The 25,291-nt window shown below is 37.4% G+C and overlaps 2 long non-coding RNA genes across 3 annotated transcripts in view; one reads left to right on the forward strand and one right to left on the reverse strand.

The window, feature by feature from the left end:
- LOC112662716 (uncharacterized) overlaps positions 1 to 25,291 on the reverse strand; it is a 95,277-nt gene that overhangs the window by 11,363 nt on the left and 58,623 nt on the right. The window lies entirely within an intron of this gene.
- On the forward strand, positions 18,444 to 19,480 carry LOC112662710 (uncharacterized). Its single transcript, XR_007404350.1, has 3 exons — positions 18,444 to 18,581; positions 18,838 to 19,012; positions 19,411 to 19,480. It is a non-coding gene; the product is annotated as an uncharacterized LOC112662710 (long non-coding RNA).

Genomic DNA, 25,291 nt, shown 5'->3' on the forward strand with positions numbered 1-25,291 from the left:
TGAGTGGCATCAAAGTAATCCTGTGCCACAATAACTGCTCCAGAAACTTGTTGATTCTTTCTTTGGTATACTCTAATGTTCCTGCCTCTCTCTTTTCCACTTGTATCATTTTTTTCCAAATTTCTACAATCCAAATCAAATGTTTAGGTTGGAGTTATAACACATCAATCTTGGAAAGAAAAACCATGGAGTTCAGTGTTTCCCAAATATCAAACCCAGGCTGTTTCTAAAAATGTACATTTTTATATTCCACCCCTCAGAGGTTTTCATTTATTAATTTACTGTAGGGCTCCAGGATCTATTTTTTTGTTGTTGTTATTTTTATTTTGTTTTGTTTTGTTTTGTTTTAATCTTCCCAAGTGTTTTCATTAACCATTCTGGTTTGGGAAATTCTGATAAAATTCATTTCCTTCCATCCCACATGATGCTTTCCTCCAACTGCACACCTGCTCAGCCCAGGGATTATGATAGTGTTGGTGAAGGAAGCTCAGCTGTATGAAGACACTGAGCTAAGGGCTTTACCTAATTTGTCCCATTTAATACATATAACAGTCTCAAGAGACAGACAATATTATATACATTTTCCCTGTAGTCTTTGAATTTGCTAGGAATGCACTCTCTTCTAGATTTTTGCTTAGGTATTAATTACTTGCCCTGCAAGGTACCCCTGCCTAACCTAAAGCCTTGGTTACATGCTTCTGTAGCATATATGCTCATTTCTATTCTTCCATATTTTATTGAGAAAACAATAGAGTTTAAAGCCAATGGTGGGAATTCTGTAGCCCACTCTGGATTTTAAAACCAGATTTGCCACTCTCTGACAATGTTACTCTGGGGAAGCTAACATTGCTCTGTAATTTCCTCTTCTATAAAATGGAGATTTAAAATAATATCTCCTCGCCCAGTCTTGAAGGGGTGGTTTCACGTATGAGATGAACCTTATCATTCAACCCTGCCTCAGCTCTTGTTGTCACTCAAACTTTTGTGCTTGTCCAAGTAACGTAATATATATATATTTTTTCAACCTAATATATTTTTTTTCAACCTAATATATTTTAATAGGTTTCTAGTAGTTAAGGATGTGCCAAGACTTGTCAGTGTCCCAAAAGGGAGGATCCCAGCACCTAGAATCAGGCAAACCATATCCCAGGCAAGTTTTTAAAACTCTGAAAATAGGGGATCCCTGGGTGGCTCAGCAGGTTTGGTGGTGCCTGCCTTTGGCCCAGGGCGCGATCCTGGAGTTCCGGGATCGAGTCCCACGTCAGGCTCCCGGCATGGAGCCTGCTTTCTCCCTCTGCCTGTGTCTCTGCCTCTCTCTCTTTCTATGTCCATCATGAATAAATAAATAAAATAAATCTTTAAAACTCTGAAAATATATACAGCCCTGTGTGATCAAAAGCATAAGCCCATGTGGCCACCAGAGCCAGGCAATCTGGAGGTGTTTCCTGGGTGGCAGTCCAGAAAAATCAGAGCTCTAGATGAGTGTATAAGATCTTTTCTTGATGATTCCAGTGAGCTGGAGCAAGGCAGAGAGAGAGACAGTGAGAGAGCACCAAGATGGTATTCAAAGCCTGATCTTTGAGAGCAGTTGTATAAATGATGAAATGTGTGCCAAACCTGAAGGCTGCCCCTTAGGCCAAAGCTCCAGGACAAACAAAGAAGCCTCTTTCACAGAAAGACTGAGGGGTCTGCCTCAGTTTGCTGTCTGTGCAGTTTCCCAGAGTGGTAGCCTGCCAAAAGCCATCTTTCTGATTGCCACGGTCCCAAGGGGCCCAGGAGTGCAAGCATGCCCAGCCATCAGAGCCAAGGATGTCTCCTCCTAGTCAGCAACCACAAAAAAAAAAAAAAAAAAAAAAAAAAGGCACCAATCATAAAAACCAGGGCACCAGGCACATATAAAGCTTCCTTCCAGGAGACACTGGCACTCTAGAGCATAGCAGAAGATGAGTGCAAAGATAGCTTCCACCCACCTTGGTCTCTGGGAAGGATTATAGTCAGCCCCTATATGTGTGTTTAATTAGAAGCCTGCCCCTCAGGCCACAGCCAGGAGCTAATAGGCCTCCTTCACACAAAGACCAAGCTCCAGGGTTTGTTGCCTCTTGCTGGGCCCTGGGGGTGGTAGCTGTTTAGGAACTCTTTCTTCTTTGGTTACAGTCCTGAGAGACCCACAAATGAGGCCTTGCTGGCCACTAGAGCCAGGTGATGCAGAGGTGTCTCCTGGGTGGCAGCTGCAAAAACTGGGGCACCAGATGCATGTAAAAACTCCCTTTGGGGAAATATTGGTGCTTGGGAGCACGGTAATGGGAAAGTAGGATGATGGTGCCTACTGGTGTCCATTCTGAAGAGGCAGGCTCCTAGATGTGTGTGTTTAATTGCATGCCTTCCTCTCTGGCCAACACTTTATTGTAAGCAGGTGAAACTTCTTCATTTTAAGTCTGGGTGCAATCCACTGCTTCTGAGCCCAACCCTGGGCAGATAGATCAGCCCAAGCACAAGAGGCCTTTCAGAGCTTTTTTGCAGATTGTGGGCCTCAGGATATGAGCCATTGGTTTTCAGTGTTAGATATTTTGGGGTATGTCTTAAAGGTTGGAATGCTTGGTGTAGGTTCAAATGTTTTACTATCTAGGGAGAAATTCTGAGTTCAGATTTCCCTCCTGGTAGTTCACAGCACCAGGGTTGGGGTTTATAGCAAGATGGTGTAAGACATATTCCTCCCCATGCTTACTTCAGCATTATTTACAACAGCCAATGTATGGAAACACCCTGCATCTATCCATGGATGAATGGATAGACTGGTGTATTTATGCACAACAAAATATTATTCAGCCATAAAAAGAATAAAATCTTTGTGTTTGCTACAACATGGATAGACTTCGAGGGTATTATGTTAAGTGAAGTAAGTCAGAGAAAGACATACTGGATGATCTCTCTTATATGAGGAATCTAAAAATAAACACGGGTATTCCCCACTATCAAAAGTTTGTTTTATATCACTTTGCTTTTAGGAAAGACTTCCATTAGTAGTTTTCACTAACTGAAAGAAATCCAAAGAGGGTTTATGCTTTTGTGAAAAAAGGTGAAAAGCAAAAATAAAACTCAGTGTTTGTATTGCAGTGAACCCTTTTAGGGGCAGTGCATACCCCAAGCAGCAGGAATGGCACTGCCAAACTGCTTCCCTGGGAGCTATACCCGGCTTCTCAGCATCAAGCTGCCTAGCTTTGAACTGTGTCTGGGAGCATCTGTGCTTTATCTCAATTCATTTTGTGCATCTGTTAGCAAGATGCGTCCTAAGGTATCAGAAAAGCCTATGAGAGTTTATTTTTGGGGTCTGGGGATGCCAAAAAATTTTCCATATAAATTAATAGTAGTTGCTTTTTTGCTTTAATCTACTTTGGTTTAGGACAGATTTCAAAAGGAATGTTCAACTTTGGATAGTGGGGAAACCCATTAAAAAAAAAAAAAAAACACCAAGTTTAGAAATACAGAACAGATTGGCGGTTGCCCAAGGTGTGGGGTAGGGGCTGAGGGAAATGGGTTTTTGTTCCTTTTTCTTTTTTTGAGCTTAAAAAATAAATAAAAATGTGATTTGGAGAAGTTCTTTTACCTTTTATTGTATGTCAGATTACATATACAATATAATTAAATTATAAATCATGTAATTGAACAAAAAATTTGTGTGTAAACTATTAATTGATGTCTAAATACAATATGGTTTTAAAAATGAAATCATGTATATATAATTGTATTCATAAATGTGAGTACACTAATCAAAAGCTATATAACAACATTAACAGTAAATCCAAATATAAATATATTCCTCTGAATTTTATGTTTCATTGAACATCAGAAACCACCACTGTATTAAACTGAGTTAAGAACAAAAAAGAAAGTATTTAAAAATTATATAAAAGATTTAAGAACAAAAAAGAAAGTATTTAAAAATTATATAAAAGATTTAATGCTTCCAACTCATTTTCTTTTTGCAGTAAGCTAGTTTGTTATTTAATCTAAAATGCACAAAAGAATGGAATTCACTGTTTACTATGACAATTGGAAATGAACTAAAAAAAACAATTTCAATTTTTGTTATTCCCTTTTCATGTTACAAATGACCAATTCACTAAAAAACATTGAAGCAGTGTTAAAGGTGATAACACAGAATTAAAAAATATTGCTAGGTACCACCTAAAAAATTATTCTGTCTTTCGGCTAATTTGTAAATCTCACTTTTTCCATAGCATACATATACAATATTTTTATTCCTTTTTGTATCATTTAGTTTGTCCATAAACTCAACCTTAAGAATGAATACTTAGTTAAATAGAGAATAAGCCCAGGAATGGATTAACTGCCTGATAAATGTTACCTAATTATTGTCTTATTACACCAAATTTTGGTTGTCCATATACTTTTCTTTTTAACCTACTAGGCTTTGAGCATTGAGGAAGAGATGACATCTTATTTAATCTTGTATCTCAAGTCCTATCTGCAAGCCCTAACAGATAATAAGTGTTCAATAATGTAATTCTAATCTGTAGGAGGGTTCAGAATAAAACATCAGAAAGATCTCCAGCCCACACTCTGAACAGTTACAAGCCTTCTAAATGCTACTACTCTACTGTCAATTAACAATAATTTATGTTACTATTATTTAAGCATGTGACTAAGTTTACTCAGTGCTTTGCCTATCAGACATCCTAGATTTGAATCTTGCTGTGTTTCTTACTCCTTTGACTTGGCATTGGGCAAGTCATTGCACCTCTTAGATCCTCATTTTCCTCATCTGTAAACCTGAAATGAAACATCTACCTTGCAATATAGTAGTAGGATTAGCATGAGAGACATGGTGTACTGTGGTGTACATGGTGTACAGTGCCTGTGATGGAAAAGGTGCTCAGTAAGAGTTAGGTAGGCTTACTGTTGCTTGGAGGGGGTTCAACAGGAATGTTTGTTGATATGGCCTCTGTTCAGAGTTCTTAATTTGCATGGCCTGAAATCTTTTGAGGTCAGATTTCTGTAAGTACTGTGATGATTGAATTGTGTCCCTGAAAAAGATATGTTGAAACTCTAACTCCTAGAACTTCAGAATGTAACCTTTTTGGAAATAAGGTAATTGTTGATGGAATTAGTTAAGATGAGATCCTACTGGAGTAAAATGAGCCCTAATTCAGTATAACTGATGCCGTATAATCAGAGGAGAAGGAGACACAGGGAGAAGAATGCTGGGTGATGACAGAGAGATGGGAGTGATATAGCTGCAAGCCAAAGAACACCAAAGGTTAATGGCTGCCACCAGAAGGTAGGAAGAAGCAAGGAACAATTCTACCCAGAGCCTCAGAAGGACTATGGCTTTACTGACACCTTGAATTTGGACTTTTGGCTTCCAGAATTGTGAGATAATATATTTTAAATTGTTTTAAGCCACTCATTTTGGGGTACTTTATTATGGCAGCCTAGGAAATTAACACAAGTTCTATGCTAAACTTAATGACCACAACTTTTCAAAGTTACTCCAGAAAAAAAGGAACACTTATAATACTCAAAAAATGAGTTAATTGAGGTTTTCCACAGATGCCAGATTTTTCCATCCTAAAAATGATTATAGAACATTGGGTGTGTAGAACAACTGGTAGATTTCTGGGGGGATAGGAAGAGAAACAAATCCTTGATCTATCACAGTCCACAGAGACTTTTGTTTTTTATTTTACCCCTGAATTTCAAAAGGTTTTGTAAAGAAGTTTGAATCCCTGGAGAACCAGAAAGCTTTCAGTTGTACTTGTTTAAAAAGGTAAGAAAATCCTGTTTGCATTTACTATTTATGAGTCATGGCTTCATATTGTCACATGGCCATGTGATGCTTGCTTTTAAGAACCTGCAAATGAGATCAGATTCATTATTTTTTAATGTAAAGAGGATGATGGCAAACTCTGCTGAGTAATATAAACCAGACTGTCACTCTTGCCCTAGAATTTGTATTAACATTGTTCATTTAGAAACTACATGCCGTATTTAAAACATCATATTTGACACAAAAGCAATATTTGTTGGAAATAGCATTCAAGTGTTTAATTGCAGTACATGATTCATGGGAAAATCTTCAATTCTGAGTAACTCCATGGTACTAAAACTCAGGTGCACTTTTTTCCATGTAAAGCACACATCTAATAAGGAAACCCATTGGCTGTGTACTTGTGTTTCTCTTTCATCAAGGGAGCAGCTGCCATTTCTGCTGCTAAGTTTTACTCAACTTCTAAGAGTAGGGAGAATGAAATCAAATAGCCAGATGAGTTAGTATAAAAACTAAAAACTAACCGTATGGTAATCCAAAGTGTTCTAGAAAATAATTTCATTTTATTTATCTCTAAAGTCTTTCTTCTGCAGAACACAAAGTATTTTGTTCCAAGTCTGAAATAATGTAGCTGAAAATCCAGTCTTGTTCTAGAAAAGATGTCATTCTCTGACCTTTGCTTATGTTCAACTCTCATGTTTCCCTTCTGATCTAAGCTTTAAGGAAGACACTTAAGTTATGGAATGATGAAATTCTCTTTTGAAGGAAGCTGTTCCACATTTCCTGGGGTGAATTTTTTGGCCAAGATTCCTGCTACATAGTTGTGGGGTTTTTTTAGTGTTTTTTTTGTTTTGTTTTTTTGTTTTTTGTTTTTTGTTTTTGTTTTTGTTTTTTTACAGATTAGCATCTTCCCCCAGAATTTTCCTAAAATAGCTAGATTATCATAGAATATGTTTTGCACTTAAAGTCCATTTTCCATTTTCATAGACAGCTGGCAGCGAGAGAGAGAGAGAGAGAGAGAGAGAGAGATCACAAGCAGTGGGGAGGGGTAGAGGGAGAAGCAGACTCCCTGCTGAGCAGGGAGCCCAGTGTCAGACTTGATCCCAGGACCCTGGGATCAGGACTTGAGCCAAAAGCAGATGCTTAACCAATTGAGCCATCCAGGTGCTCAAAAATGAATTTTTTGAAAAGGAATAGCTCTCAAGCTGGGCCTCTAGTCTTGCATTTGTTTAGTTATTTATTTTCCATTTCTTTAAAGCTTAAATATAAGAATCTTGTTTCATACTTGTATGTCTTCTGACTCATTTCAGCCTAGCATTGCTGCCTGCAGAGATGGTTTTGAAACTTCATTTTTTGGCCATTGTACTGCTATCTTTCCCAGAATTGTTTTAGTCTAAAGAGTTTTTCTTTTACAGACATATATTCTACATTTTAATCAGATCTATTGCTTAAAATATTCAGGAGAATTGGACCCCAAACAGAGCTTTGTGGCACTATTCTAGGGACTTCTATCCAACTCAATATTGATCTTTTAAGCAGCACTCACTGGGAATGGTTCAAATCATTGCTAATCCTTGTAGCAACAGGTGATTATGGAAAATGTGAAGTGCTTTGCTAAAATGGACATGGACTGTTTCTAAATCCTCACCCTGATTCAGTAGCTTAGAGTTTCCCATCAGGTTTATCTGTGAGTAAATTTATCATCCTATATATTTGACTACTAATTTTTTGGCATCAAATTTATTGATTAAAAAAATTTGAATCTCTTATTTATTTAAGTTGTTAAATATTACTGATGGTCTTTTCACTTTCAGACTCCCATTATGTAATTTGCTTAAATACATGGATATGAATATATGGAAGCAGCCAGGCATTTCTGCATCGTCTCTCTTTTGCAAGGCTTCTCTTCAGCCTGAAAACCTTGATTTGGGGTGAAGAGCTCAGGATCAGGAATGAAAATATCTAGATGCCAGTATTTAATCTGCTCCTTAACTAGCTATGTAACCTACGATATGCCCTCTAACCTCTCTTAGCATTAGTTAATTCTTCTGTAAATAATAAATTCTACTAGATGATTTCTAGGAGTTCCTTCTTGTTGTAGAAACCATAATCATAATCAGTCTGTTGAGCACAAACAAGAAATCCTCAGAGGAGTTTTTATAGGGAGAGAAAATGAGTGGTACCATCCAGTACCTATACAATTTTAAAAAATGACAGTGAAAGGAAGGGAGCTATAAACTCTGCAGGAATTTGGAGTGGGTGTCAGACTGTTGGGTGTAGATTTCATGGATGGAGCCTAAACAAAATGGAGAAGAGAAGTAAGAAAGGGTTGATGTTGGAAATATTTTTAATTCTTGTTTTATTTTGTTGATGTTTTAATCCTCTCTGAGGTCAACGTCAGTGCAAGATACCTTCCCACCATTTTTTGGAATACTGCCTTGACATTTAATCAGGAGTCTAATTTATACTTTGATTTCAAAAATGGATAAGGCAGTACCAATTATTTCCAAGCACACCATTTTGAAGTGATACATCATTTTATTTGGAGTGAAATAACATTCAACATATAGAAACTCGTAAAACCAGGCAGAACAATATAAAAATTGTCTTCTGGCCTTAGTAGCATTTGAAGGCAAACAACTCAGATAATTGCCACTAGTATTTGCTTTTTAATGTCAAATAAAGGCTGAGAGAAAAAAACCAAGAGAATAATAGATGGCATCAATTTAGCTTGTGCTTTGAGGGATGAAGTAAAATGTAGTGGTTAGGAATATAGGCTCTGGTATTGGACTCTGGATCCACCATTTGTGGTTGGATGAGGTTGTAGATGTTACTTAATCTTTCGTACTTCAACTTTTTCATCAAAAGGGCATAATAATAAAATTTATGGAGATTTTGTTAGGGTGAAATGTATTATCACACAAAGAATTTAAACTAGTAGCTGTAATGGAGGAAACACCCAATAAATATTGATTATTATTATTGTCATACTTAGTGCTTTCTCCCATAAAAACATACACATTACTAAAAGGAATACAGGCTAGAAATGATATGAAATGGAAAGGAGAAATGAGAAGAATTCTGAGTTATAAATTCTGAAGGCATAAATTATTGTAAACGAAGCCTTGTCTACAAGTTCTCTTTATGAAATGGTCTCTCCAACAGTTGGTCTCTTCGTGCCTCTTTACTCTTGAACCCAAAATTGTTGCAAAATTAAAGTAAAAGATCTTAGAATTATGAGAAATCTCTCTGGACCTTAGAAATCATCATGTCATGTGATTTTAATCTGTGATTTTATTATTTAAGATTCATTTATTTATTATCATACAGCTATAACTAATTAGACGTGGCAAGAATGCAACAATAAAAAAAATAATGCAACAATAGCAAAATGTAAGCATTGTTTTGCCTAACCTGTGAATTCATGGCAATGATTATGTGAGAAGTTAGTTATACAATAAAATAATTTAAAGATCTATTGAAAATCATTAAAATGAATAACCCAAGATAAATAATCCTTTTAGGAATTTTTGGCAGAAAACAAAAAACTATTACTGTCAAATGGGTATAATCAATATTCCTCTTTCAAAATGATCTGTAATTCTTTTGTCTTGAGTTAACTCAGTTGTGGGAATCAACACCTGGAGAATGTAGTGGGGGTGAGACATTACATGTGGGAGTAAAGAAAGCATTAAAAGGCTTTAAGAATTGGGGGTACGAGGTAGGAAATTCATCTGCTCTATAGAGGATCAGCTAGCTTATGATTATGAAGTATTTCATACATTCTTAATTCTGTAGCTGAGCTAAGACCTATTTCTTCAACTCTGTATGTCTTTTCCTTTCAAAGCTTTCTGACAATTCTCCCTCCCTTTTTCTCCCTCTCTCCATGCCTGCTTTTGTTGGGGACAATATGAGTGCTAATGGGAAGCAGTGAATAGAAACAATATGATGAACTTAGTCCAATCTACACTTAAAGGTAAGAAAGGACACTTCTTGAACTATGAGAGGTCTTAGGCAGTGAAAGACTCTTTGCTTGATTTATTTAAAATGAGGCTGAGTAAAGCAGTGGAAAATACCTGTCAAGCAAGACTGCTGCTTTGCCAGGAAGATGGGTTAGGTGCTTCTAGAGTTTCTCTTAAATTTCTCTATTTTGGTGGCATAAGACATTATTAGTTCATCATACTGAGTACTGAGAAAATTGTTTGCTGATAAAAAATGGCTAGATTTGAGCAAATGAAAACAAGGCCAATAAAGAGCTACAAGACAAGACTTTTGCGTAAAACTCAACAACATAGTTTCACAATGAGCCCCTTGCTAAATGCAAGGCTTAGTTTTCTTCCAGGTTAGTCACCTGTGAATCTATTGATGTGTGTACAAACTCAACTTTCCTCCAAGAATTGGATTAGGCTGTAAGGAAGACATGAAATACAAGTTGACCCTTCTCTGCAAAATCTATTTTTTCCTACTTTATAAAAGGAATCATATTTGAAATGACATAATGCATGCATGTGTGCCATCTCCTACAAAAGGACTGAAAACCATTGAGTATCATGGAAAACAATTTTTTTTTAACCTTTTCAAATGTTTTGACTTGTCACATTATGTTTTCACCTTCTACCTGATTATCCGTCATTGCCATGACAGGGCAAGTATGTTCTCTTTTGTGATCTTCTCCCCTAAAATAAGTATGAAAAGTAAAGGCCACCTGTTGCCATTTAAGAATTTGGTTTTTCTCTAAATCCACTTGACATTTCAAGGCTTCACATCTGCTACTTTGTGATAACATTTTCCTTTATAGACCATGTGGTTTCTAAAATGGTGTCACGTGAGTAAAAATCTAGCCAAGTATGGTGTTTACAATTTCTAGCTTAAGGTTGTTTTAGGATTTCATCCCCCATAGGCAAAAGGGTGCATGGTGAGTATTCTGGGCTCTTATCTAAAATATATGAGTACATTTCTGCTCATGTTCCCATTCTGATCCGTTGAAAGTGACTGCTCAGACTACTGGGTTGAGATTGGCTATTTATGGATGGCCAGGTAAAATAGTCCTTGCCGATTTAGGATGTCTGTCATAGGTGAGGGATTGACTGGTGTTCTATATTGGCCATTCTTTCCTCAGAGGCTTCTTACAGGCAAGAGAAGGCTGTCACCTCTGTTCCAAACACATTTATGTATCTGGCTGAGACAGCAGGGTGGCCACAAACTTCCACCTACTCGTCCTCTCCTTTCCCCTCCTCTCTTAGCTTGACTGATACTCAATCCCTGTGAGTTTTCTGAACAAAGAGGGGCTATTGCTGGCCTCGATTAAAAAGCCTAGGCAGGGTGATGTGTGCTCATCAAGATAAACATTTATTTGCAACCCTCCTCTCTGGGCCTCAGGGGGCTCTTAATCACCAAAGAGGTTCAGGTTGCAGCAATATTTGCTCTTGGTGCATTTTCAGAGGCCAGGGTAATTCCATGGCCTGCAAATGAAGATAAGAGATGGGCTGCAGCCGAGGCAGCAGTTGTGGGTAGATAAGAGCGTGTTATTCCATGCCAGAGGTTAATGGGAATTGTCAGTGTGGTGGTGATTTTTCCAATCCTTTGTCTCTATTTTGACAGAGGACATGGCCCGAGCCAAACACAGGATCCTATTTCCAAGAACACCTGTCGCTTCATGGATCAAATGTAAGAGATACTTCTTGGGAACTCCTTCTATCCCAATACACCATGTCCGTAGGTCATATTCTGTCTACATTCCTGGCATTAGCTTTCCTTTGGCCATGCCTCTTGCTGCCAAATGGCTAATCTTCTCTTGTCTGCATGTTGTTCGCTTGCAAAGCTCTAAAAATGTTTTTCTATTTCTTTCTTTCTTCTTTGTTTCTGAGCAAGGTATCTAAATGACAGAAATATATTTCAAGTCAACACTTAAATATTTCTGTCAGCATTAGCTGAGAACTCTGGGTAATAATAATCCATAAAGGACTCAAAGTTAAAATTTATTTTTATATTCACATTTAGAATGCAGTCAGTCAGACAAATATAAACACAGCCACTCAGTACCAAGGGTTGCCCTCTCTCCATGGCTACTGCCTGCATGTGAGTCCAAATCTAGGGAAATCTGGCCCCTGCAGTTGTAAAGGATTCGGACCTAGTAACTAAATGACTAGCATTTGTTTTCAGTGGATTTTTTTCCCTTCTTTTCTAAATAACTGCAAATGGGTTCTGTTATTTTTAAAATGCTAATATTTAGTAGGCTAATCTGTAACATGATAGGTACCATTCACCAGCCTAACAAAAGCAATTTACCATAATCGGGTTATTTCACCTAGAAACAAAGAAGGGGACTTTTGAGTAAATAAAAAGATTTTTTGGCCCCGTTTTGAGGGCATTAGTCATTGTGTTGTTATCTACTATAATAATACCATATTCCATTTATTGAGTGCTTGCCATGAGCCAAGCACTGAGTTAATATTGCTCGTGTGATCCCACTTAATTCTGACGGAAAGTTCCTAAGGTGGGTATCTCTCTCTCTCTGATGGATGAGAATACTGACCTTGAGTGATGAAGCAACTTCCCTGAGGTCACACAGCTAAGAAGAGATTAAACTAGGTCTTTCTGCTTCTAATGCCCATGTTCTTTTCTTCCTCTGATAAAGCAACAGACTTGGCCTTCAAAGAAACAGTACCATAAGATCTCTTTCCAGTTTCCAAATTTCTGAGGCCTTCTCATTTTTTCAGACTTCCCTGCGATCTTAAATATAAGAGTACCTAGCAAAGATGAGCCCTTGCTGAGAAGGCTGTGCCTAGAGCCTAGAGTCCGTGTTTCCTGCCTCCTAACCCAGAGCTCTTTCTCAATTTCACCACTCCCTTTCTAGGGGCTAGTGGCAGGAATAAGACAATGGCAAACTATTTTCATAAACCTTTCCCCAACTTACCTCTTCCCCTCTCCACTCTACAGTTGCTCTTCTTTTCTCATTTTCAGACACTGTATCCCTCAACATTTTAATGCATGTTTATTTGCTTTTTGTTTATCATGTTTCCCCATAATAGGATGTCTGCCCTAGGAGAAGAGTGACTTTGTTTCATTCACTGCTGTATCCTCAGGACCTGGAAGAATGTCTGGCCCTAGTAGGCCCCCAATAAATATTTATGAGATGAATGAATGAAGATACAGATCTTTACAAGGCTTAGTTAGATGATTCCATTCCCTTGAATGACTGGTGTTTTGATATTTAACAAAATTCCTCTCCTTCATATAGTATATATTAAGAGTTATGGATACTTATGTACTCTAAAAGCAGTGGTTTTTTTGTTTTATAAAAATGATTTAATACACCATTAATATAGTAATGTTTCATATTCAGGACACATCTGTCTACAAGCTCTGTCCTTTTGAAAGCTCAGGCCAATTTGTAATTAAATATACTTCAGAAATATTCCTCTAATTTATCATGCAACATTACAGCACTAAACGATTTGACACTTCTTTTCCTATAAAATATGCAAAACAGAAAAAAACGAAATAACCCCCACCTCTGCCAAAAAAAACAAAAAACAAAAAACAAAAAACCAACATAAAACCTTATTCTATTACATTGTTTCAACTTTTGGCCAAATCTTTTTTGGATGTTCATTAAATTTAGGCAAAGTGTGTTCATGCTCTCTCATGTTAAAAGGCTCAGATACTCCAGCTCTGAGGGATGTAGGGAAACTTAAGCTTCAATGGGATTTCTTTGTTTTGGGGGGTAAAAGGAATGCCCTAGGGTGTCCGGTGGCATTTTTGGCTTTTCTTGTTCCCCACACATTGCAGGGTATTTAAGGATTGAGATTCGGGCTACAGCACAAACTTTCCAAGGCATTCATACTTATAAAGCTGTGAGTGTCAAAGGGTTAAGAAAGGCCATGGTTGCTTGATGCTGGAAAAAAAATATTTTTATGCTTCTTACGTTAATCTGGAAAATGATCTTCCCTGCTTGGATAAGGGGGAAAAAGCTTTCTTCTTATTTCATAATGCAACTGCATAAAACGTGATCTTTCTTGCATATGGAAATGACTCATTCTGAAAGGGTTTTCTCAGCCAAGGTTATCAGCTTTTCATTTTTCCTTCAGCACTACTAAAGGTTCCTTTGCTTTATCTTTTCTCGCCTCCCTATAGTGAGCTTTTGCCATGTAATTTCTCCTGAAAGATCCAAATTCCCATTGATTCCTTTTACTTTAGAGTGTTTACTTAACAGCAAATGATCAATGTTGAGCTAAATAGGGAAGAAATCATCTGTATAGTTACATTTCTTTATATCTTTCAGCACATGCTCTCCTATTTTAAATGCTAACATGGCAAACTGTGTTGGATAAGCATTCTGGGGTGTCCATGTGTTCGTTATTTTGCAACATAAAGTGGAGATACTCAATCCTTGAAAATTGCTTTCTGAGATTGGATGCTGCACCGTGTCTCCTAACTCATATTTATCCTTAATAAAAAGGTATTATGGGAGGAATAGGCTTGTACTTGCTGGATCAGTTCTTTACTATAAAAGTAGGTTAAGATACATGGACATTTATTGTTTTGGGAAAAGCTACTCTGGAAAGAGAGAGAGAATGAGAGAGAGATAGAAAGAAAGAGAGAGCGCTTAATATACAGCTATTTACCAGGTAGACGGACTTCATCAGGAATGGTATGGATTCTTTATAAGAAAGTTAAGGAAAGAGGTACTGGGTGACTCCATCAGTTTAGCATCTGCCTTCACCTCGGGTCATGATCCCAGGGTCCTGGGATTGAGCCCTGCGTAGGGCTCTCTGCTCAGTGGAGGGTCTGCTTCTCTCTCTCTCCCTCTGCCTGTTATTCTGTCTACTTGTGCTCGCTCACTGTCTCTCTGACAAAGAAATAAATAAAATCTTAAAAAAAAAAAAAGAAAGTTAAGGGTTAAGAGTATGGCAACTCTAGAAGGGCAGATTTGAATTTGAGTCTTGACTTCAGTTTTCCAGTTTCTGGACAAATACTCAATACCTCTGTGCCTTTACTTGCTTTCCTCATCTATACAGTAGATGTGGATAGTATGAGCATCAGTCTTAAAACAAAATTAGCATGAAGGTTCAATAGTTGGTCTGTATAGAGCACTCACCACAAAGCTGAGTACATAGTAAGTCCTTAGTTTATCTTAACTACCACCATTATTGTTATGAAATAATTCAGCTGATAAGTGGACATACGGTGAAGCACACTAGGGTTTGGAAAGGAATAATCAGTGGCCTGTGGGTCCTAAGTAATTAATGTAATGTCCTTGTAATGTAATGTCCTTGCTTTGAATCCCTAAATTAGGGTAGGCAACCCCCTGTACACGCTTTCACAGCATCCTTTACTTTTTTTTTCTTTACAAAATCTACCACAGTTTTTTTCTTTTTTTAAGATTTTATTTATTTATTTGAGAGAGAGAGAGAGAGAAAGGGAGAGAGCACACAAGCGGGGGAGGAGGGCAGAGGAAGAGGGAAATCAGACTCCCCACTAAGTGGGGAGCTGGACACAGGGTTTGACCCCAGGACCCTGAAATCACGACCTGAGCCAAAGATCATGACTGAGCTACCCACCTGCCCCTAAAATTTGCCACAGATTTAATTATTTGTAGGATTTGGAGTGTGACAGGTGATGGAAGGGATCCTGCATATTCTGTTTGCTGCTTTCTAGCTCATGCATAATCCACTGTGCCTAGAACAAAGTGGGTTCTCAAAGTCTCTGGATGAATAGATGACAAAGCCAGGAAAGATTTTGAGGTACGTACCTGCCTGGCACAGCACCTTTGTAAATGGATGGATGGATGAACTCTTCTGGTTTCATCCACTTCTTGGCTGTTCTTTTTCTTTCTTTTTACAAATTTTTGTTATTATTTTTTTATATTTTATTTAGATTCAATTTGCCAACATATAGTATAACACCCAGTGTTCATCCCATCAAGTGCCCCCCTCAGTGACTGTCACCCGTTACCCCAACCCCCCACCTACCTCCCCTTCGGCAACTCTTTGTTTGTTCCCAGAGTTAGGAGTCTCTCATGGTTCGTCTTCCTCTCTAATTTTTCCCCACTCAGTTTCCCTCCTTTCCCCTATAATTCCTTTCACTATTTCTTATATTCCACATATGAGTGAAACCGTATGATAAATGTCTTTCTTCGACTGACTTATTTTATTCAGCATAATATCCTCCAGTTCCATCCATGTCGATGTAAATGGTAGCTATTCATCCTTTCTGATGGCTGAGTATATTTATATTTATATATACCACATCTTCTTTATCCATTCATTTGTTGAAAGGCATTATAGCTCCTTTCACAGTATGGTATTGTGGACATTGCTGCTATGAACACTGGGGTGCAGGTGTCCTGCCATTTCACTGCATCTGTATCTTTGGGGTAAATCCCCAGTAGTGCAGTTGCTAGGTCATAGGGTAGCTCTATTTTTAACTTCTTGAGGAACCTCCACACAGTTTTCCAGAGTGGCTGTACCAGTTTGCATTCCCACCAACAGTGCAAGAGGGTTGCCCTTTCTCCACATCTTCTCCAACATTTGTTGTTTCCTGTCTTACTAATTTTCACCATTCTCACTGGTGTGAGGTGGTATCTCATTGTGGTTTTGATTTGTATTTCCCTGATGGCAAGTGATGCGGAGCATTTTCTCATGTGCTTGTTGACCATGTGTAGACCTTCTCTGGAAAAACATCTGTTCCTGTCTCCTGCCCATTTCATGACTGGATTGTTTGTTTCTTGAGTGTTGAGTTTGATAAGTTCTTGATAGATCTTGGATACTAGCCCTTTATCTGATATGTCATTTGAAAATATCTTCTCCCATTCTGTAGGTTGTCTCTTAGGTTTATTGGCTGTTTCTTTTGCTGTGCAGAAGCTTTTTATCTTGATTAAGTCCCAATAGTTCATTTTTGCTTTTGTTTCCCTTGCCTTCATAGATGTATCTTGCAAGAAGTTGCTGTGGCCAAGTTCAAAAAGGGTGTTGGCCGTGTTCTTCTCTAGGGTTTTGATGGATTCTTGTCTTACATTTAGATCTTTCAACCAATTTGAGTTTATCTTTGTGTATGATGTAAGAGAATGGTCTTCATTCTTCTGCATGTGGTTGTCCAATTTTCCCAACACCATTTATTGAAGAGACTTTCTTTTTTTTTCCATTGGATATTCTTTCCTGCTTTGTCAAAGATGAGTTGACCCATAGAGTTGAGTCAGGTCTATTTCTGGGTTCTCCATTCTGTTCCATTGACCTATGTGTCTGTTTTTGTGCCAGTACCATGCTGTCTCGATGATCGCAGCTTTGTAATACAGCTTGAAGTCAGGCATTTTGATGCCCCCTGGTTTGGATTTCTTTTTCAACATTCCTCTGGCTATTCAGAGTTTTTTCTGGTTCCATACAAATTTTAAGATTATTTGTTCCCACTCTGTGAAGAAAGTCCACGGTATTTTGATATTTTACACTGAATGTGTAAATTGCTCTAGGTTGGCTGCTTTTTTTTTTTTTTTTTTTTAAGAGCTTTGCTGGCTCTTTCTCCTTTGCTCAATGTTTAATTGTATTTAGAGTGATATATATATGATAGATGGATAGATATATTTATGATAGATGGATGGATAGATAGATAGATAGATAGATAGATAGATAGATAGATAGATAAAGGCATACAAATGTGGAATATTCCACAAATCTAATTCCATGTCAAACCTGTCTTATTGTTTTGTAGATATCACCAGTCTAGAGTCTGCAGTTTAGAACTGGAGAAACATGGTCCTTGAGGTTCTTGAAATAGGTCCCATCTCTTTATTGTGTCTGGTACTATTAAATTTCCCCTTTGACAATGGATTCTACAAGCGTGCATGATGTGATGGTCTTTGTGCAGTTGGTTTCAATGGAAAAAGGACACTTACATGTACATGAGGAATCAGACAGGTAATGTAAAATAGTAAGCTGGCTAGATGGGGAGAGTGGAAAATGACATGAATGCCCCATTCCAGAGGCAGCCATAACTCAATTTATATTGCTTTTTGACACATGAAAGCCCAATATTGCTAAATCTGCCAAATTTTCAAGAGAAGCTTGACATCTTTCTTTCTATGGGAGGTTTTTTTTTTTTTTTTTAAACATTACCAATGTATTCATTTTTTCTTATTTAAAAAATTATGTGCTCCAAACTGATTGTTCTTATGGTTGAATCCAGCCCGTGGGGAAACTGTCTGGACTCTTGTGTCTATATAACCCCAAATCATTCAATGTCAAGTAAAAGAGAATAGTGGCCTAAATGTGAGAAAACCTGCTACAAAAAAAGTTTACAAAGAATTTGACACTTAGATATAAATATAGGATTTGGATTCATACAGATCTGGGTTTGCAATGTGATCTTGGACAAATTACTTAACCTCTCTGAGATTATTTCTACTGATAAGATTCTTTGATTCTCTAGGGGCTTATTAAACAAAGAGGAATATAAACTTCTATCTATATTTCATAATATGCTCAATATACTAAATATACATACTTAATAGATAAAACTTTGAAACATCAAATTTAACATTTAAAATTTATTACAAACGAAATTATTTAAACTCTCATAGTGCAAATTACAATTTAAATTTTACTTTATTTTATTATTATTATTTTATTTTTTAAAAATTTTATTTATTTGTTTGAGGGAGAGTGGAAGTTAGAGAAATCACAGAGAGAGTGGGAGAAGCAGACTCGCTGCTGAGCGGAGAGCCCAACATGGGTCTTGATGCCGGGACCCTGAGACTGTGACCTGAGCTGAAGGCAGACACTTAACCAATTGAGCCATCCAGGTGCCCCTACAATTTAAATTTTAATGTGACTGAAACTTTTGAACACTCTAAATACCTTGAAGAGTAGACAAGATAACTATAATTACAATATTTACTTAATTTGTTACTGTAATTACACTAAAACTATTCAAAACTATTGATGGTCTGATTTCTTTATTGCTTTGATATATATTTTTAAATACCTTTGTATGATTACAACAATACTTGTTTTAATTTAACTTAAAATTATAGTAGAGTCTATATTGTCATCTTCTAGGATTACAAGGTGTTTGATCGTTCCAAAAAAAAATCCCCTGGAACCAAAACAACTCCAGTATCTTCTCACATCATCTTAGTTCTAGGATCTGGATTATCAACAAGCTATTTCTGACGTGTGAATGGGACTGACTGCTTGTCCCAAATTGATTTGTACCAGAGCTACTGATCATTTGGTAGGGTACCTTTATGAAACTATACTGTTGTTACATTAGTGGTATGATTTGAATTCTGCATCTTTCACATAGTTGTAGACATTTGCAGTTTGTGGTTTTTCCCCGGAATGAGGCATTCCTTAAGTTTTGCATGGCCAGCACTATATCATCAATTATGCTGTAAATGATTATACATTACCCTGTCCTATAAGTATTATTAATAGCTTATATACACCTCATTAGTATTTAATATAATTAGTAGGGCCATCTAGCTTTCTGAGAACATTTGGCTAACCAATCACCTCAAAATTCTCTGTTGAACCCTCTTTCTCTTTGAGCATTGAATGTGACTACTGATTTAAACCTCATTTCACCTGATTATTATTTGTGACCATAATCATTTTTTTTTCTATTTGAAGATTTAGTTCCAAAGTTCCTTGCAACTACTTAGCTGACTTATAATTACTCCTCTACTTAGACATCAGGTACGTATCTGCACCTTATGAACAGATGTACAGAAGAATATGTAGGAGCAACATGCCTACATATAATCTCTTTTAATTATTATAATCAATCAAAAGGCAAATATATATATTTGTAGTCAGTTTTTGCATTAGAACTACCTTTTCATTTACTTTGTTATAACATTTCCTATCTGTTATCAGGGTAGAATCATGACCTTTCATTGACTCAGACTTGTTCAATTTAATTATATAATTATTATTATTTTTAAAGATTTTATTTATTTATTTATTTCAGAAAAAGCATGAACAGAGGGAAGGAGCAGAGGGAGAAGGACAAACAGACTCTCTGCTGGGCAGGGAGCTCAATGTGGGGCTGAATTCCAGGACTTTGGGATCATGACCTGAGCCAAAGGCAGACAGACCCTTAACTGATTGAGCCACCTAGGTACCCCTGTTGTTCTTTTCTTGATTCTTCAACAGTCTTAACTTGGTCAGTATGAGTCTCTGTAAGCTGGCCCTTTGTCCTGATGTCCTCAAGAGCACCAGTAGTCTTTAGCACATGCTCTGGCTCTCCAGATGTGACTCAATCCCAAAGCAGGGAATCAGTTGCCCTCTGAGAATCCCAGGTTTCCTTTTAGAAGAAACATATTGAAAACTAATGTCTGGGACCCAGAGAGCCACATAAAGAGGTGACAAGGTCAAAGTGCTGCTGATGCTGTTTGGTCATTTTTAGAGAAAAAAAAAACTGAAAAAAAGAAAGTATTTCCTTTTAGGAAATGGAGTTTATATTAATTTTTCCAATTTGGCTATTCTGTCCCTTGGTCTTCCTTAAATGTGATTTTCTAAGTATTCTCCATTTTGAAAAAATCTGGGGGCTCCTGAGCGGCTCAGTTGGTTAAACTGTCTGACTCTTAATCTCAGTCAGGTCTTGGTCTCAGGGTTGTGAGTTCAAGCCCTACATTTGGCTCCATGCTGAGTGTGGAGCCTACTTAAAAAAAACTATCCCCCTAACCATACAGAAATGATATAATCTTTGTTCCAGTTCTTGTATAATCTTACATTTAACTGATCCATAGTCAGTGTGGGGGATTCTTCTGCCTTTGAAATAATAAGAAGTGTGTGTGGGTGTGTGTCTGCTGTCTACCCCGTTCCTGACATGGAGCTCCTAAATTCCTTGGAATTCCCTGGATGATTGATGGAAGATCTTTTGTTCTAATGTTGTGATTCTTGGTGAGCTTCTAGACAGGGGTTGGTTACCAGAAAGACTAAGCTATGATTAGAAGCTTGGGCTTTTCAGTCCCCCACCTCGCTCCCACCCCACCCCCCATTCTATGGAGTGGCAAGAGAGGCTGAAATGGAGTTAACAATTGATCATGCCTGCATGATGACGCCTCTGTAAAAATTCCGAGTATAAGGCTCAGGTACTAGGAGGGCAGCCCATTCCCAGCTCCATGGGGTCTCGGGCTTCTGTGCTCAGAACCCTTCCAAACTTCACCCTTTGTACCTCATCATCTGGCTGTTCTTTTTTATCCTTTAAAATATTCTTTGTAGTAAATCAGCAGTAGTAAGTAAACTGTTTTCCTGGGTTCTGTGAGCTGCTTTAGCAAACAATAGAAACAGAAGGAGGGAGTCATGGGAACTTCCCATTTGTAGCCGAGTTGGAAGGAGTTTGAATTACCTGGAGGTACACTACTTATGATTGGCATCTGAAGTAGGACTGAGCCCTTGACCTGTGGGGTATGTATTAATGCTGGGTAGTTAGTGCCAGAATTGCTTCATATGGAAAACCCACATACTTTCTCAGTGGGATGACTAACAACATGTAGCTTACAAGGTTGTTGTGAGGATTAAAGAAGTTCCCTCACAGTGCGTAGCACATAGGACATATTTGGAATATGCAGGCTAATATGATTAAGCATGCATAACCTTAAGAAGTACACTTACCTACAATTCAAGCTACCTTTTACTTAGAAAATAGCATTCATATGTAAGCTGTAGAAACTCTATTTAAAATGTACAAGTGATACACAGAAAAAAAATCACTTTTTCAAAAATAAATGCCTTGTATTTCTTTTGTATTACTAATCCTCTATGTGACATTCTGTAGCTCTTTTAAATATTTTTGCATTAACATTGAAATTATCCATCGGGGTGGTTTCTGCATCCGCTTGAGTATTAGTAATTTGTTCTGTTCTGTCTCCATTTATGGAGGAGCTGTTATACCATAAAAGATTGGGTGATTTGGCCTGAAACCATTAGGAAAAAGCAGATCCAAAGGTTAGGTGACTCAGATGTATTTGGAGCAACCATGGCCATAATCACGGGTAATTCTTTTTGTCGCTGTTTTTTTAAATCCCAAAATTACCATGATGGCATTACAAAAAAAAAAAAAAAAAAAAAAAAACGAATCCCCATTCCTGCTTCTTTTGCATTTGATGAAGCTTATTTTGAAAGAGGCTTCATTTTATTCATTAATCAGAAATCCATTACTCTTTTCACACAGACCCACTAAATACCTACTATGTGATCAAGACTGTCTGGCACACATAGAGTCGTATTTAACAAGGGTCCTGTATTTAAAAAAACCTCTTCACTGTTATGGAGAAAGAACACTAATTTTAGAGTCAAGAATCCTTATTTTAAACTCAGCTATATCTTACTAGCTGTGCAACCTTGGGTGAATTGGCTTCCTTTCCTGGGCCTCGGTTTTTACCATTGTGCACAGGTGAAGAAAATACTTACCTAATTAGATTGTAGGGAGGAACACATTTAATGAGATGAGGTTTGAAAAAAATACTTTACACATTAAATGTATACACAAATGTTTGACTAGTGCAAAGCAAAATATAAGGTACATTGATCTTATGATTTAGATATACCTAATACATTTGGTAACTGCAAAGTAATAAATTGTCATTGCCTAAAAACGATTATTTACATGAGGTGTCTTACTAGTTCTGAGGAGAAAGAGAGTATTCTTTAGAAGTTGAGGTGGTCAGACAATGCTCCATGCAGGAGATAAGACTTAAATTAAGCTGTGAAGAATTGCTAAAAATTTGAGGCAAGCAAAGGAACAGAAGTAAGCAACCTCCAAACATTTCAGGATATCCATCTGTAATGGAGGATTCCTGAGAGAAGCAGGGAGATGCAAATTTGGAGAGGTCAAATGGAGCTAAATTTTGGAGGCTTTTGAATACCTGGCTAAGGATTTCGGACTGTTTGGTCAGCAATAAGGAAACTTGAATGGTCCACATATTGATTTTAAACTGTAAGTCCCCTGAAAGAGATTTTGTCTGTTTTTACATTCATACATGTTTTATTTAATGATGGAGCAAGATTTGCCTTGATGCTGTTTTCCATAATTTCAAATGATTTTTTCTGTAGCCCTTGAAGATGATCCTAGTTTTCTTTTTCTTTTACAAAGGCAGACTTTCTGGATGAAATTCAAGCCCAGTATGTTGATCCTCTGAGCCATCTCTTCATTTCCTCTTTCTTCTTACAGACGTGAATTTTGATCTGTTCCACAAACCTCTCTGTTTATAGACCTCCTCATGCTGTGCAGCATGCTGTTTTGTGTCTGGTAGCATTCCATTGCTCCATGATTGTGGAGACCCTCTCTGTCATAACTGCCATATCTGCAGCCCCTGCTATAGTACCAGGCACCTAGTAAGTTCTTAGGAGAGGTTTGTTGAACAGATGAAGGAAGGAAGTACAAAAATGAAGGAATAAAGAAGGAAAGCAAGCCTTCCTAGAAAATGACAGGCAGCAGCGTTTAAACAACAAGTTGCAACCCCATGTGTTGGACCATTTACAACCCAATTCTTCATGATAGGGGTGTTAAAGAGTAAAATCAATAAGAAAGATTTATCTTGCAAAATAACAGAATGTTTTGAGAAACACCTTGTCATAAGAAGGCCAGTTGGGAATTTTTAATGGACCATGTATTCCTAGCCATTTTTCTCATCTGTTGACTTGGTATGATGTAATTTAAAAGTGCTTGGGAGCTTAAAGGAGATTTAAAAGAACTCTGAGTGCTGACATGAAAAATAGGAGCAGTGGGTAATAGTTGCTGTGTTGGTTGGTTGGTTGCAGCTACATATCGACAAAACAAAGTCACAAGACTATTTTGTTCTCTACTGCTTTCCAACTTTTTTCTTCCATCAGAGAGGAAGCCTTTATGTCTAAAATGTGGTGATATTTTTAGGAGAAAATGAGTATGCGAGCACAGTCATAAATAACTCTAATCTATTATTTAGAGACATTAACAAGTTCTCCTGTGTATATATGGCTTTGAATAGAAAAAAAAAGGCAAAAAATCACAATGGAAGACTAAATTGCAAAGTGACCTTTGAAATGCCTTTAGCGTATTACTGCTCTCCTGTGAGACTAAGTTGATTTGTAAGCAGGGGTTTCATTTAGCTATGAATGGAGGGAAATCACCACTTTTTATTTTACCATTAGTATCTTCTAGAATTATGGCATCCATTATGGCAGCCAAAGCTATATGTGGCTATTTAAATTTAATTTAAATGAACTGAAATTACATAAAATTTTAAATTCAGGGCTCAGTCACATTACCAACATCTCAAATGCTTACTAGACACATCTGACTAGAGATGACAATCCTGGACAGTACAGATATAGGACTTCCCATCATTGCAGAACATTCTATCAGACAGCTCTGCTTTAGAATGAGTTTAATCTATTTTCATAAAAACAACCAGATTTTGTGCATAACCATCAACAGCCTATGTTACCTGAGCTGGATCTCACAGTATCTCTAAGTCTTTCACTTCAGATTTTTTTTAGCTGTTTTCATTTTCATCACATGTACAAACACTGGAGATTGTCCTGAGCATATTGGAAAAGGCTAGGATGGTTTGGTAGGGAGTAGCAATAGAGAAACTTCTCTTAATCACACTTAACTATTTGTTTCTTGTTGTGAGAAGTTGAAAAATAATGTTAACTAATTACATGCTTCTTTAAAACTTCTAATATAATATTTTCCAAGATGTACTGTGAGGGTCATATTTGATAAAGATCCTTAGATGAAGCAGGGCTCCATGTCAAGTATGTGTGGGAAATGCTCTGGGCCATTCTTCACACAGCAGTCAAATGTGAGCTTTTAAGAATATTCCACTTCCTCCTTAAATAAAACAAAAATAATCTTCAAATGCTTCCTTCTGCCTCTTTTTTTTTTTTAAGTTTTATTTATTTAAGTAATCTCTATACCCAACATGGTTTCAAACTCATGAGCCCGAGATCAAGAGTCACAGAGTCTTTTGACAGAGCCAGCCAGGTGCCCCCCTCCTTCTGCCTCTTAAAATCCATACTCCCTGGCAGGAGGTCAAGGCCATGCATCTAGATCCCACTTACCTTTGCAACTTTATTTCTTTCCATTCTCTCTTATTCACTCTGTCCAGATACAATGGCCTCTTAAATCCTTTAAAATAGCCATATCCTTTGCAGGCTTCTGTTTTTGCACATGCTGTTTCTCTCACCTGAAATGTTGTTCCCTTTCCTTCTTCTCTGACAAGCTTCTTCTCATAATGTTGTACTCAGCTAGAACATCTTTTCTTTGAGGAGGACTCTTGTGACCATCTCCCCAGATCCCAGTGATGCTCTCTTTCCAATGGAGCTCTGTTTTTCTTCCCTTGGCCATCCCTCTTACAATTCAGCCTTATATATTGGCTTATTAACTTGTTTATTTTCTTTTGCCCACACTAGACTGTAAGTTCTGTAAGCGTAGACACCGTAACTACTTTATTCATCATTGATTTACACCTAGTGTGCTGAAGTCAACTTGAACTGGCTGGAAAAGGGCTGTGTGCATTTT

Source organism: Canis lupus, chromosome 20 (assembly GCF_003254725.2).
Source record: "Canis lupus dingo isolate Sandy chromosome 20, ASM325472v2, whole genome shotgun sequence".
In the NCBI taxonomy this organism is placed as follows: domain Eukaryota; kingdom Metazoa; phylum Chordata; class Mammalia; order Carnivora; family Canidae; genus Canis; species Canis lupus.